This window comes from Macrosteles quadrilineatus, unplaced genomic scaffold (assembly GCF_028750875.1).
Source record: "Macrosteles quadrilineatus isolate MER2022 unplaced genomic scaffold, UCM_ALF_1.0 Scaffold_9__3_contigs__length_116548681, whole genome shotgun sequence".
Lineage (NCBI taxonomy): Eukaryota > Metazoa > Arthropoda > Insecta > Hemiptera > Cicadellidae > Macrosteles > Macrosteles quadrilineatus.
The window spans coordinates 57971985-57984690 of NW_026542602.1; the positions used below are offsets into that span (position 1 = coordinate 57971985).

A 12706-nucleotide genomic window follows, 5' to 3' on the forward strand; every position below is an offset into this window, starting at 1 on the left:
AAATAAAATATGTCTTATGTCTTATGTCTTACAGAGAAAAGTAAAAAAAAAAAATTAAATACCCACGTTAGGTACTGTACCCTTCATAAACTGTTGCAAATTGCCTGTTAGTTCGTTAACATTTAATAAAATCTATTTACATCATACTAAACCTTAGTATTGTTATGTCCATATTTAATGTTATTTAAATAGAAAATAAAGCTGACAATGTTAAGAAAATTGTTGAGTGATAATTTATGTTATTTTCTCAGTAGCGCTTTTTACGTAGTTCTAAAATAGGCTATTTATTTTTTATATTTTATCTCAACATTAACAAACCTCAACCGCATGCAGCAGTCGGAAGTGTCCCTAACCTCAATGTTATCTGTTGATAAGCAGAGTGCACTTTTTGTGGCCAAATAGTCCATCAGCTCTCTAGCTGTCATTTACTGTCATTTAAAATCTCAACAGTGACTGTGTTTTAGTGTTATTTGTGGTAGTCTGTTGTATGCTTCACACTTAACAAATTTACGCTTTAGTTTGAAGAAGAATGTAAGTACTTTAATAAGTTCTAGATGTACGTATCAACCTCATAATACTATTAGACGTTAGTGTAAATTGAATGGTTTGGAGAGAATTATTAGTGAAATTAGAAAATCAAATTGAGTCTAACCTAAAATTGCAGTGACCTAAAATTGATGTTGAATGAATGTACACAGCTAAAGACTACAGTAAAACCCCTCATATCTGGCCTACGTGAGACCGAGCCCTTGGGCCGGGTAACATTTTTGCCTGATAAACCAACCATTAAAACGATAATTTGTGTCTAATAACAACTTGTGATTGGTTAAAAGAAGTGGCTAAGTCTCTTTTGGGAATCTACTAGCTCAACAGAGTAGTGAACCCATTAAAAATGTATTGAACAGGAAACAGATAAACCGTGAGAATGCTCAAATAATGGAGACTACGTGTACAGCTGTGGGAAATATTTTTGGTATTGATTCTGGGAAGTGACCGGATAAACCGAGGACCGGAAATTTCGAGGTCTGATATTAGGGGTTCAATACTTAATGGAATTTGGTATTTGAACTTTTTGAAATAGCTTACTATTATACAGCAATGTCTCACCATTAACACTTTTTGGTATTTCTATTTTTTTAGGTGAATAAATAATCCTTAATCATAGCCTCCTCTTATACAAGACCGTGGCTATGGTGTGTGGCCGGCCTTTTTCCATGGAAATAACAGAAGGAACAAACATGTAAACTTAAACATTGCATAGACAGCTGTTAAAAAAATTAATTAGTGCAACAGCTGTTTTGGTAGGCTGGGAGTGTGACATTGCCACTTTTTTTCTTTACTTGGCCTTGTATTAGAGGAGGACATGCCTTAATCCCTAAAATTTGCAAACAAAATAACTCAAAAGAAAATTAAAAATTTATTAAAAAAATATAAAAATAAAAATAAAAAATACCAAATTAATTTTTTTAGTTTACAGTCCCGTTTAGCCAAAACTAAACCACTCACAACTCTATACAATGAAAATGTAAACGATAATGTAAGTTGGTAAAAGTAAAAGTTGTAAAAGTAAATTGGTACTGTAAAAAATATTTTGAATTATAATTTTTTCTCACAATTCTATAAAAAATGTCACTGATGTTGTGAATGCTCTAACATTTTGTTTTTAGAATACATTTTTATTGCATAGTTACTCTGGAAAACTATTTCACTAATCCTAAGTTAAACACACAATACTTTCTGTAAGATAAATAAAGTACAGGCGTAACAGGGGAATTATTAACTAAGTTTTATTGTTGAGGCTGGATTCAAATAATTTGTCTTGATTGTCATATTTTTTATCGGATTAATGTTCAACAAGTCCCTGAAATTATATGTAATTTTTAAGTGCTTTTATTTGTTACAATTATTATTTTCTTACTGAATGTGTTTAAAACTAACTAATAAATCCCAAATATAGGATAAAATAATATAATTTAAAATTATCAATTAATAATCTACAAACAAAACGGTTTAGAACAAAATCTGGATTCTAAGCAATATAATCAAAGGCTTTTTTGGAGACTCCTTCAAAACTGCTGATGCTGTTATTATACTCCACTGTAAGACTTGGTGCAGTCTAAAACTGTAAGGCTCTCCTCATATGTGTAGAATTGAATTAATTGATTAAAATGTTAAACAATCATTACATATTACTTTGAATCAGTTGGATATTATTTTAAAGTATTTTTTCTAGATGCAGGAAATTTATTCTTAAGCTTTTATTTAACTGGTTGTATTTTATCCAACAAAGAAAATTCATCAAGTGAAAAAGATAAGTTTCGATTAGGACTGAGTTGAATAATTGTGTAAAAATGATTATCAGGAACTTAACATAGTTTCTTTCTCTTATGCATAAAATAACATAAACTAACTTTTAACATCCATAAGTTTTGAATGTCATTTACTAATTATTATTAAAAAATTAATTACATAAGTACTAATTAGTTGATTGAACTTTGTCATCATGTAAGCCAAGCGTTTTATAAATCTTTTCCTACAGTGAACCTTTTTAATCTGCACCCCATTATTAGGGACTTTGTTTTATCCAGACATCTGTTTGACATTAATCCCTAGTTTAAATTAGTGGTTTTAATTTTGTACCTTGGTGACCAATCAGTATTTACTCCTAAAACTCTATCTCAGTCCAAAACCTGCAGTGATAGCAAGGCGGATCAGGCCTATAGTAATCATAAATACATAGATTATTTTTGTGCTAAGTTTCTTAAATTTTATTTGGTGGTTTTTGTATTACAAAACGACATACACCTTTTAGCGATTTTTCCATTCAGGGAATAAGCTATTACCATAGCACGGTAAGACCTAGACCTAGGACCTGTTTACTTTTTAATTTTGATGTTCCCAGAAGCCACAAACACCATCTGTTCACATTCATATATATATTTACGGTACCGGTATTTATAATACAGGCTAGAAAGAAGTCCCAAAACAGTTAAATATTCCAAAATGACAATAGAGCAACAAAACTTGGTACATAGTCACTGGGCATAAAAACGTTTTTAAAACGTAATTCTGAAAAAAAACTAACTATTCTGAAACTTAAATAAAGAAAATGGAAATTCGCTTAGTCTACAGGTTTGCTTTGGTGGGGGTGCTTATAGAGATTAGAGTTCCAGTAACCACAGCACTATCATTAGCAGGTTAATAAGTCAAGGACAACAATTATCTACATGTAGAACAGTTAGGCATGTTTATAGAGCATTGCAGTTTGTGGAACGGAACATACTGTTCCGTGGAATCGGAAGTAGGCCTACCTATGAATTGTGCATATCTAATTGAAGATCAGATCTGACTAGCGATGACATTTTTATTGGAGTCTGTTCAAAAGATAACTCTTTTTGTATGTTTGTGAAGTTTTTAATTTATGTTTGTTATTGTATTGGCTCACAAGCAAATTTCTAAGAGAATAAGCTATTACCGTAGGTCATACGGTAAGACCTACTAGACCCAGGACCGATTTACTTTTTTGTTTTGATCAGGCTACAATCATAATAAAATTAGCCTGGTTAAAATTGGATGGGTAGCCGAGTGGTTATAGTGCTCGCCTCACAATCAAAAGGTCACCGGTTTGATTCTGGGAAAAGTCACTAGCTTTTTAATGGTTGAAAACTAGACCCAGCTGTTCATTTTCATAAACTGTTTCTTCTCTTGTTTCCAATCTGACTCAAACATTTAACTGAACGGTCATCTGTTAAATTAAAATTTACTTTAAGCACACTATTAAGAAAGTTGGTCAGAATCACTAGATCTCTGTTAGCAAACATTAGAAATAAATCAAACTCTTGGGGGATAAAGATCTAAAAGAAATCCTCCCCGTTTCAGTTACCATTTGTCACTTTGCTAGATCATAAGCTTAATGACAAATAAATCGTAAAAATCTGTTGAGTAGGGTGGGTAAAAAAGATGATGTTAGGTACAGAGTAAACCACTATTGTGTGTAAGTATTGATAGTGGTCACCTCGTGGTCGAAAACTCGACCAAAAGTGCAAACTTCTGTATTTTCATAGCATGTGATTGGAATTTCTTTCATTTGTTTTGATTTTCTGTTTATATTTAGTTGTTATTTCATCACTAGCATGGCAACGCATAAAGCCCATGTTAATTTTTTGAAAATTGTAAATTCATTTTTTGTGCTTATTTTTTGGCCTATTTTAATCTATAGGGATTTTGCACATCTACAGGCAAATATCTTTCTAACAGTATGCGTAGATTTTCCCTGTGATGCACACCAGCTGAGAAAAAAGGATTTAAAGAAACATGCTTGCCGATTAATGTATAGATGGATATAAAAATTTGAACGAATAGTGTTTTTCTTTAATCGAACATCAAAATGAAAAAGGAAATTTGTCCCGGGTCTAGGTCTAGTCAATGCCACCTATGATAACAAAAGCTTCTTCCCTACAGGGGAAATTTGCTAAAAATATAATTTATTATTCAATAGGCAGGCCTATATCATTATTTATTCGAGGAAACACTTTTATTTTCTCTTATCTGTGAATATCTTCAATTTTAAAGTGATTAATGTGAAGAACTAACAACTTGTATGTTTGCTTCAGTATTTTTGACGTATTATTTATGGAATCAAATAAACCCTGGATAAGCAACCTGCAAAATGGAGTTTTGCCAGATTTCTAACAAAAATGTTGTTTTCACATCTAATAATGAGACACAAAGTATTTCTGGTTCTTATGAGATGGAATGAGTCAACCGTCTTTCTAACAGAGCGTTCAGTATTAATACCTGCAAGTAGCATGTGTTAGTGTGTGTAGTGTGTATGTGTGAGAGTGTGTATTTTTGTGTTTTGTCCCTCTGTTGTGACTGAATGTTTCCACGTGTCTTCAGTTCTAATCTCGCGTTCTTCGTTCTCGGTCTCCAGAAGGTTTAAACAGTGATCAGTGTTGTGCCGCGACCCGCAATCGTATTCTTTAAAAATAGTGTTGAAATATTTAGATTTTTATCTGTGAAAACTATATATAATACTGTAATTGTGATTAGTTCTAAAGCATTTAGTGGTGGGATTATTGGATGTACATAAGTAAAATTTTTGCTGTTGATATATTAGATATTTTCAGTGAATTATTTTTGCTGCTATTTTAAACATTAACTAGATTTACTTGTTTTCAAAATCATTTCTAAAAGTTAAAGGTTTTTGTAAAAAAAAAAAAAAATGCCAGTTGCTAAAAACTACTTTATAATTTTTAAAATTTAATTTCTTTAAATCTTTTAAGAAAGTTGTCTTCATAAATATATTTTGGCCTATAACAGTAGAAAATAAAGTTTTTCCGAATTAATATGAAATAAAAAACACTCCTGTATATTCCTATACATGTACACTCTTCAATTTTAATGTTTATTTATAATAATTCAAAAATAATTGATTGATCGAAGCTGTAATTTTTAGAATAAAACAGGCATCCTCCACCGCAATTAGACAAACCAATGTTTCAGGTTCCTTATCAGATTTAAATGTACTGTACTTAAAACATAAAAAATATTACACAAAGGTCCACAAAATACTCTCAAACAAAGTAAACTTGCTACTAAAAATTTACTTTAAACAAATCAGTATTTAGTTGTTACTATAAAACTTTTAGTTTAGACTGTGTTCAAGTCATTTCCGTTACTTCATTAGAGTTTAATTAAACTACTGTATAGTAACTATAGGAAATAACGTTTGGATTAACAATGTTTAGACAATCTCTACCATTCAAAGATTTAAGTACGTCTGGTCTAGTGACTAAAACTTGGAACTTATGGCTGAGAGTTCATGGTCCGAATCCTGCTAATCAGCAATGGTTTTTGAAATTAAATGAAAATCTTTCTTTATTGAGACAAACTTAGGACCTCATGGTCCTTTCTTACAGTTAACCTCTAAATTGATTTAGCTTTTAGCTAATGATAGATGTACAGTGACTCAAGAGGTTTAGAGCCCTCCTCAAGTTGTACCTAAGATACCCTTATAGCAGCAAACCAGCAGACTAAGCCAATTTATTTTTTCTGATTGCATTTTCAACAGGAGACTTTCTTTAACATGACAAATTTATTCCATAAATATCATTAGGTCAAATGAGTACTTGTAGTAGCAAACCCGGTTTTTAATTACGGTTACAGTCTTTTGGAATTTTCTCCATAATCAATAAGTGCACAACAACATCAATATACTTAATTACTGTATTTGTTTTTTTTTTACTCTAGCGTACTAGTCCTGAAAGAAATTGTAAAATTTTATGTTTTACGGTAAAAAATGGGAAAAAAGAAACTCCCATTGTCCGATCATGATGGTTTGCGGAATCTTTCAAATAAATGTAGGTTTTCACATTTTACCAAATTCCATCAAATTCAGATTATTTTAAATCAAGGTTAGTTTAAAAAATAGTTAAACATAGTCAAAACAAAAAAATGCCAAATATCATCTTATGTCAAACAGTATCATTTTAAAGGGACGGTGATTCTAACAAACTGTAAAATTACAACTTTATCCAAAACTATTTTCCAGTTATCAACTAAAATATGTTTTTATATATAAAACGAATGTTAATTGTAAACAGATTGTGCCACAACGTCTAAAGAGATAGGATCGGCACTGCAAGCAAACCAATGACTTATAAACTTAATCAGCTGACGATTTTCACAGGTGAAAAATGTACAGTTTGTCCTTATCCAGCTGATTGTCTCCAGCTGATTATTTTTACCCTAAGAATAAAATCAATCACTCTATCAACCCCAACATATGCATTTGATAATCTTTTTTCACAAGAAGAACATTTTTTATCTGTGGAAACCGATGGTTTTTCAAAAGTAAAGCGAGTTAGTCGGAGTTGCATCTCCAAGATGGTTGCATCGACAGTTACAGAAATAACCACCCCTTTCCTCCATAATAGCTTTGAGCGTCTATAGACCGTGGAATGTAGACTGGTCTAGTCTTTCCTCTCGTCCGTCTTTGTTCTCCTGATTGCATACGCTCCTGTGAAATTTATGTCTTGTGGTTAATTAGATGAACCGATTTTTGTTTTAGAAGAAACAGTTTATTGGTGAGATGGTTGTTAGAGAGGTTGTTGGAAATTTTAATCTTTTACTAATTTATAAATATACCCCCGCCACAGCAAACCTGCAGAATAAGCGAATTTCATTTTCCTCATTATATGACTAAAATATCATAAATAGCCCACATAAAAATACATCGTAAATACATTTTCCAAATTTGATCAAAATTGGTTCATAAAGTAACTACAACAGTTCACGTATTTTCCATAAGAAAAACATAGGAATTTTAAATGCAATTTTCTCCTTATTAACAACCCTTTAGAGTACTAAATATTAGTTTTCTTAAGCTCTACAAAAAGGTTTGGAAGAAGTTGAATTTTTTTGTTTTTATGTTAAAAATTTGGAAAACCCAATTTTCACCCCTTCCCTTTGTGTGATCATGCAGGTTTGCAAACTTTTTTGAATAAACATAGGCTTAAACATGTTTGTACCAAATTTAATCAAAATCAAATCTTTTTGCTTGAGTTAGCACTAGGGGACATGTATATGAATTTGAAAGGATAATGTTTTTATCCTCTGGGAATCTCAAAACTAAAAAGTATATCGGTCCCGGGTCTAGGTCTTACCATGAGATCTACGGTATTAGCTTATTCCCTATATGGGAAATTCTCTAAAACGGTTGAAATAATTGTAATATTAGATATTATTGCTTCTAATTGAAAGTTTTCGAGGGAAAAACAAAAAATATCAAAAATGTTATGATTTTACCACCAAAACATAATTTATTTTTGTAAAAAAATACAACCGACTTCAAACGCTCTAAAAAGAATGAAATAATTTCAATAAAGTAAACTTTTGTATTAGGCAAGCTCTCGTATTTTAAGTCGGCGCGGCTCTATGATGATTTTTGATACAAAATTGAAAGAGGGTGTCCATATTGCAGGTGACTATATATAACTAAAGGTGTTAATCTGCATGTCTTTTTCATAGTTATGCGTTAAGTGTTATTTTATTACCGTAATCAGAGATCGGCATTATAGTGGTATTAACGAGTATCTTTAAAAAGCGTATAACGCATTTAAATGTTTCTTAATTGGAAAAGTAACGTTTTAATACTAAACTAGCTTCTTTTCCCTATCATAATATCAAACTAAATTATTTTCCTATTCATATAGAACATTTGTGTGTGTTATTTTCATAATGCATTTATTCTGAAGTAGGCCTAAACATAAAATCCAAGAAGATATTTCCTTTAATATATAAACAAAACAGTTCAGTATGTTTTTTTTATATATTTATGTTATCCAGCTACAGTTTATTAATTTTCAAAATACACACACAATATTTAGTTTCAATCATATTTGCAGTTTGAGCCGCGCCGACTTGAAATACGTGAGCTTGCCTAATACAAAAGTTTACTTTATTGAAATTATTTCATTCTTTTTAGAGCGTTTGAAGTCGGTTGTATTTTTTTACAAAAATAAATTATTTCATGATTTTTAGTGACTGTATAATTTTTATATATTAATTACTTGAGGATTTTTGATAAGCAAAACTGTTTGACACAATCAAAAGTTCCACGGAACAATCATTATTTTAAAACTGCTTGAGTCACCTGTTCAGGTTACATAATCAATGGGTATGAAAATAAACATTTTTAGATATTCCTTAAGAAAGAAAGAGTTGTCCATTACATTAGGCCTAATGAAAAACTAATTGTCTTTTCTAGATACATTGACATGTCAGACATCATCGTTTCCTGCAATCGGTGTACTTCTACATTATAAAAAGAAATACAGTAACGTCTCAAGCCTTTTGGAATGAAAGTTATTCCTCAGCTACCAGCACTAAAAAATCTCTCAAAAGTGGAAAATTGGTCGTTAACACGTATAGTACCTTTGGAAAATATTATATAAAAGATTGGTTCAGCTTAAAGTGGTGTAAGTCATGTAGGGGATTTTCTTTGCTCAAGATATAGCCTAGTCGAAATTGCAAATCATCTTCCTCTAGGACTTTCCGAAGCAGGCATAATAGTATTGATATGATATAGTAACTGGGTAGAGAATATTAATAAACATTCCACATCTGCAAATGAAATATGTATATGAAAGATTGGTTCAGGTAAAAGTGGTGCAAGCCATGTAGGTGGTTTTGTTTGATCAAGATATAGCCTAGTCGAAATTGCAAATCATCTTCCTCTAGGACTTTCCGAAGCAGGCATAATAGTATTGATATGATATAGTAACTGGGTAGAGAATACCAATAAACATTCCACATCTGCAAATGCATGTTTAGTAATTAAAATATTTATCACTTTTAAGACAATTGACGATTATGCACTGTCACACTTCTTAGGTTGTGTAAGGAATAATTGCATTTAATTTATATTTAGACCTGTTTTACGAATGCTTTGGTTTTCACAATACACCTTTATTTGTCAATATCATACAGCTATTCACTGAAACATATATGTTTTTGTAAGCCAGAATATTCAATACTAATAACAGAATTACTGTATACACAAATCAGGTCAAACGTTAAAATACATTTTTTATAGTAACCAAAACAAAATGCATTTTTCTCAATGTAATTCAAAGGCTCCATGGCAAGAAATAGTTTATTGATCAGTATGAAGCAACTGTTTTATGAAGAATTGTCTGTGGCTTCAATTAAATGGTTTCAACTAACAGCTGTAGGAATGTTATTATTATTTTTATTGCCTTCTCTGCACAAATGTAAACAATCTGCACAAATGTAAACAAAACAAATGTTGAATATTTAAGGTTTTCAGAATATTTCACCGAAACAAATATTATACTTAAACATAATATATAAGGTACCAAATAGAAATCCTCCTGGTTATTTTGGTGGTGGAACCACACTGATCGGTAAAAGAATCACAGAGAAATTGGTGAACATACATAGAAAAAAAAAACATCGCCACAAACAAATTGAGAACCTCCTCCTTTGTTGGTAGTGGGGAAGTCGGTTAAAAATGATAATTCCTTGAGCTTACGAAATGTTAGTATTGTAATGAGATAATGATAAAAATTTAACAAACTATGAAATCCATTCTCTCTACTTGTTGTATACGTATGAAATATAGAACAAAGAACTGCAAACACATATAATTATTGGTGTTGGTTGTATTAAATGGAAAGGTGGCTTACTATCATAGCATGTGTTTGTAACAGTATCAAATATCAGCTATAACACATTCATTAATAGAAGGCCAATGGCTTGGCTTAAGTATGTTTTGGCCGACATCATACCTCATCCAGCCTCCAAAATTATTTCACAAAGCAAAACTTAAAGTGTACAATCTGCAGTATCTTGTCTTGTAGAGGCTGAGCTCTAAATTTATCAGATTTATTTTGGCTATTTTCTATACAGAAATATTTAGACCTAACGGATTTTGACACTACTAAATATGTACAGGAATTAATTGTATATTCTGATGTAAGAAAAATACATGCTGCACAATAAACGGGCTGTACTTGATCATCGTCTGGACATCTGTAATGCAAGAAATGGTGACCATGTTTAAGTTTATTAGTTATGTATAAAATCTTTATGATGTCAGGAATCCAACAAAGATAGTAGATTTTTAGTATCCTTTCTCGTTTTATTTTTATTTAATAATTAAACCCCACCATTATTTTATGAAAACCCTGTAGTTTGGACAGAAATTGTCAAGTTTTATGTTTCGAGGGTCACAAATGGGTAAACCCCATTTTTACCCCATAAAACCCCGTTCCCATAGTCCGATCATTCTGGTTCGCAGAATGCTTAGATAAATGTAGGTTTACACGTTACAAATTTCATACATTTTTACTAGGTTTTACTATGAGTCCAATGGTAAAAGCTGATTCCCCATAAGCTATATGGGAAACATCAGAAACATTTTCAGCATTTTCCTTTTAACACTTGTATGCTTACTTAAAAGTTTTTTTATGAGAAAGAGTTTGAAAAAATGTATTGAATGAATCTAAAATAGCTTCTTCCCTATTGGGAAATTTGCTCAAAGATTATAAAATACAATGAATGAGTGAGTAAGGGGAAGAAACGATATATGCTAGTGAGTGGTCCATGTTGTCAACACTTGGGTTAGTGCCACACACATTCCAACACTTCTCCTACCTGTGTTACAAAGCTTGCTAGGCTAAATGGTTATACATATGTAGTAGTTTGGACCACCTCTGTAGAAGTGTGATTGACAATGTCTTTTACAATTTACCTATTTGATTATAAGTGTAAATTATTATATAAATCCAAAAATATTGATAAAATAAAATGATTACCTTATCCAACCACAGTGGTTGGTATGACGACTAGTTTAGTTCCTTCCGAACATTTCAAGGGAAAGTTTTAAACAACTTTAAACTAGTGAAGAAATTAATTCACATCTTTTTTAAACGATCATGATACTCTTTGGATTGTAACTAATCTTTTATAGAATTTCCTTTAAAGGGATTTAATTTTTACCGTTAGCATTATGGTAAGACCTACCGATGGATACCTGGTATAGATCCGGAAACCGATTTACTTTAACGTTTTGATGTCCTTAGAGCCCACAAGCACCATTCGCTCAAATTCATATGACATGCTCGTAGCACAATAACACGAGTAAAAATCATCCGATTTTGATGAAATTCTGCTCAAACCTGTAAATATACATTTATTCTAACCAGTTTGCCAACCAGCATGATTGGACTATTCAAACTTATGGAATATAAGTTTGTTTTTCTAACTTAAAAAAAAAAAAAAACTTTTGCAATTTGTTTAAGCCTACTAACTATTTTGTGGAATAAAAATAAATAGTAGATATACGTTGTTGTACGCCTAAAGGTTACTGAGTAAATCCCTAAACACTTTAACTTAAAAATTCCCATGTTATTCTTATGAACATATATTAACCTGTTTTACTTTTATTATTTCAAACTAAGCTATTATAATTTTATTAAAAATATATATATACTTTATTACCTCCCCTTAACATAAAATCTAAGTACTCACTGATATTATTGTTGTAGGAACTAAATCGTTATATTATATATTATATTATCGGAAATAAAACGAGTTATAATTTAAGGGAAAATTTGAATGTTATCCAACCAGGTAAATGGAAATTCACTTAGTCTTCAGGTTTGCTGTGGCAAAAAACAAAATGACAATTTTTACCATCCCATTGTTTGTTAAATTAACTTATAGTACCTTAATTGGAATATATTTCAATAGTATTGGCTAAAAGGATAGTTTTACTTTATTTCAGTTTTTCACTTTTATTAGTTCTCAGATACAGTTAATTGTATACAAACTGCAGAATGAACAGCTGTTAGGTAGTGCAAATATCAAAAGGTCATTCTCTTTTTTTCAACCAGTCTTGTGGTATTGGAATCTAACACCCAAGGACAGGGACAGGGATGAGAACAGACCATGTGTTGTGAAACTTGATGCAGAGGTGTCAAATATCTTCTGCTTTGTCTGGTGTTGTAATGTCACATGTCAAAATTACTGTAACCCTGTTTGTTCTTGTGTCTAGCGTCAAAGGTGACTTGTAAAAATTTTTATGATTATAGGTGTAGTAAAATAGATTGAACCGCCTCTTGAAAGAAGTATTTTATCAACAAAAGGTTGACATTACCTGTATCTGTCAAGCTAATTC

General features: G+C 31.2%; 1 protein-coding gene across 4 annotated transcripts in view; it reads left to right on the forward strand.

Annotated features, from left to right (window-relative positions):
- Positions 1-12706, forward strand: part of LOC129002987 (leucine-rich repeat flightless-interacting protein 2) — a 63068-nt gene that overhangs the window by 8739 nt on the left and 41623 nt on the right. The window contains exon 1 of one of the 4 annotated variants that reach the window (XM_054431156.1): positions 513-531. The exons of the other annotated variants lie outside the window; for them this stretch is intronic. The gene's annotated coding sequence lies outside the window, so the exon portion shown is untranslated. Of the gene's footprint in view, positions 1-512; positions 532-12706 lie in introns of those variants that run through there. 4 annotated transcript variants of the gene reach the window in all.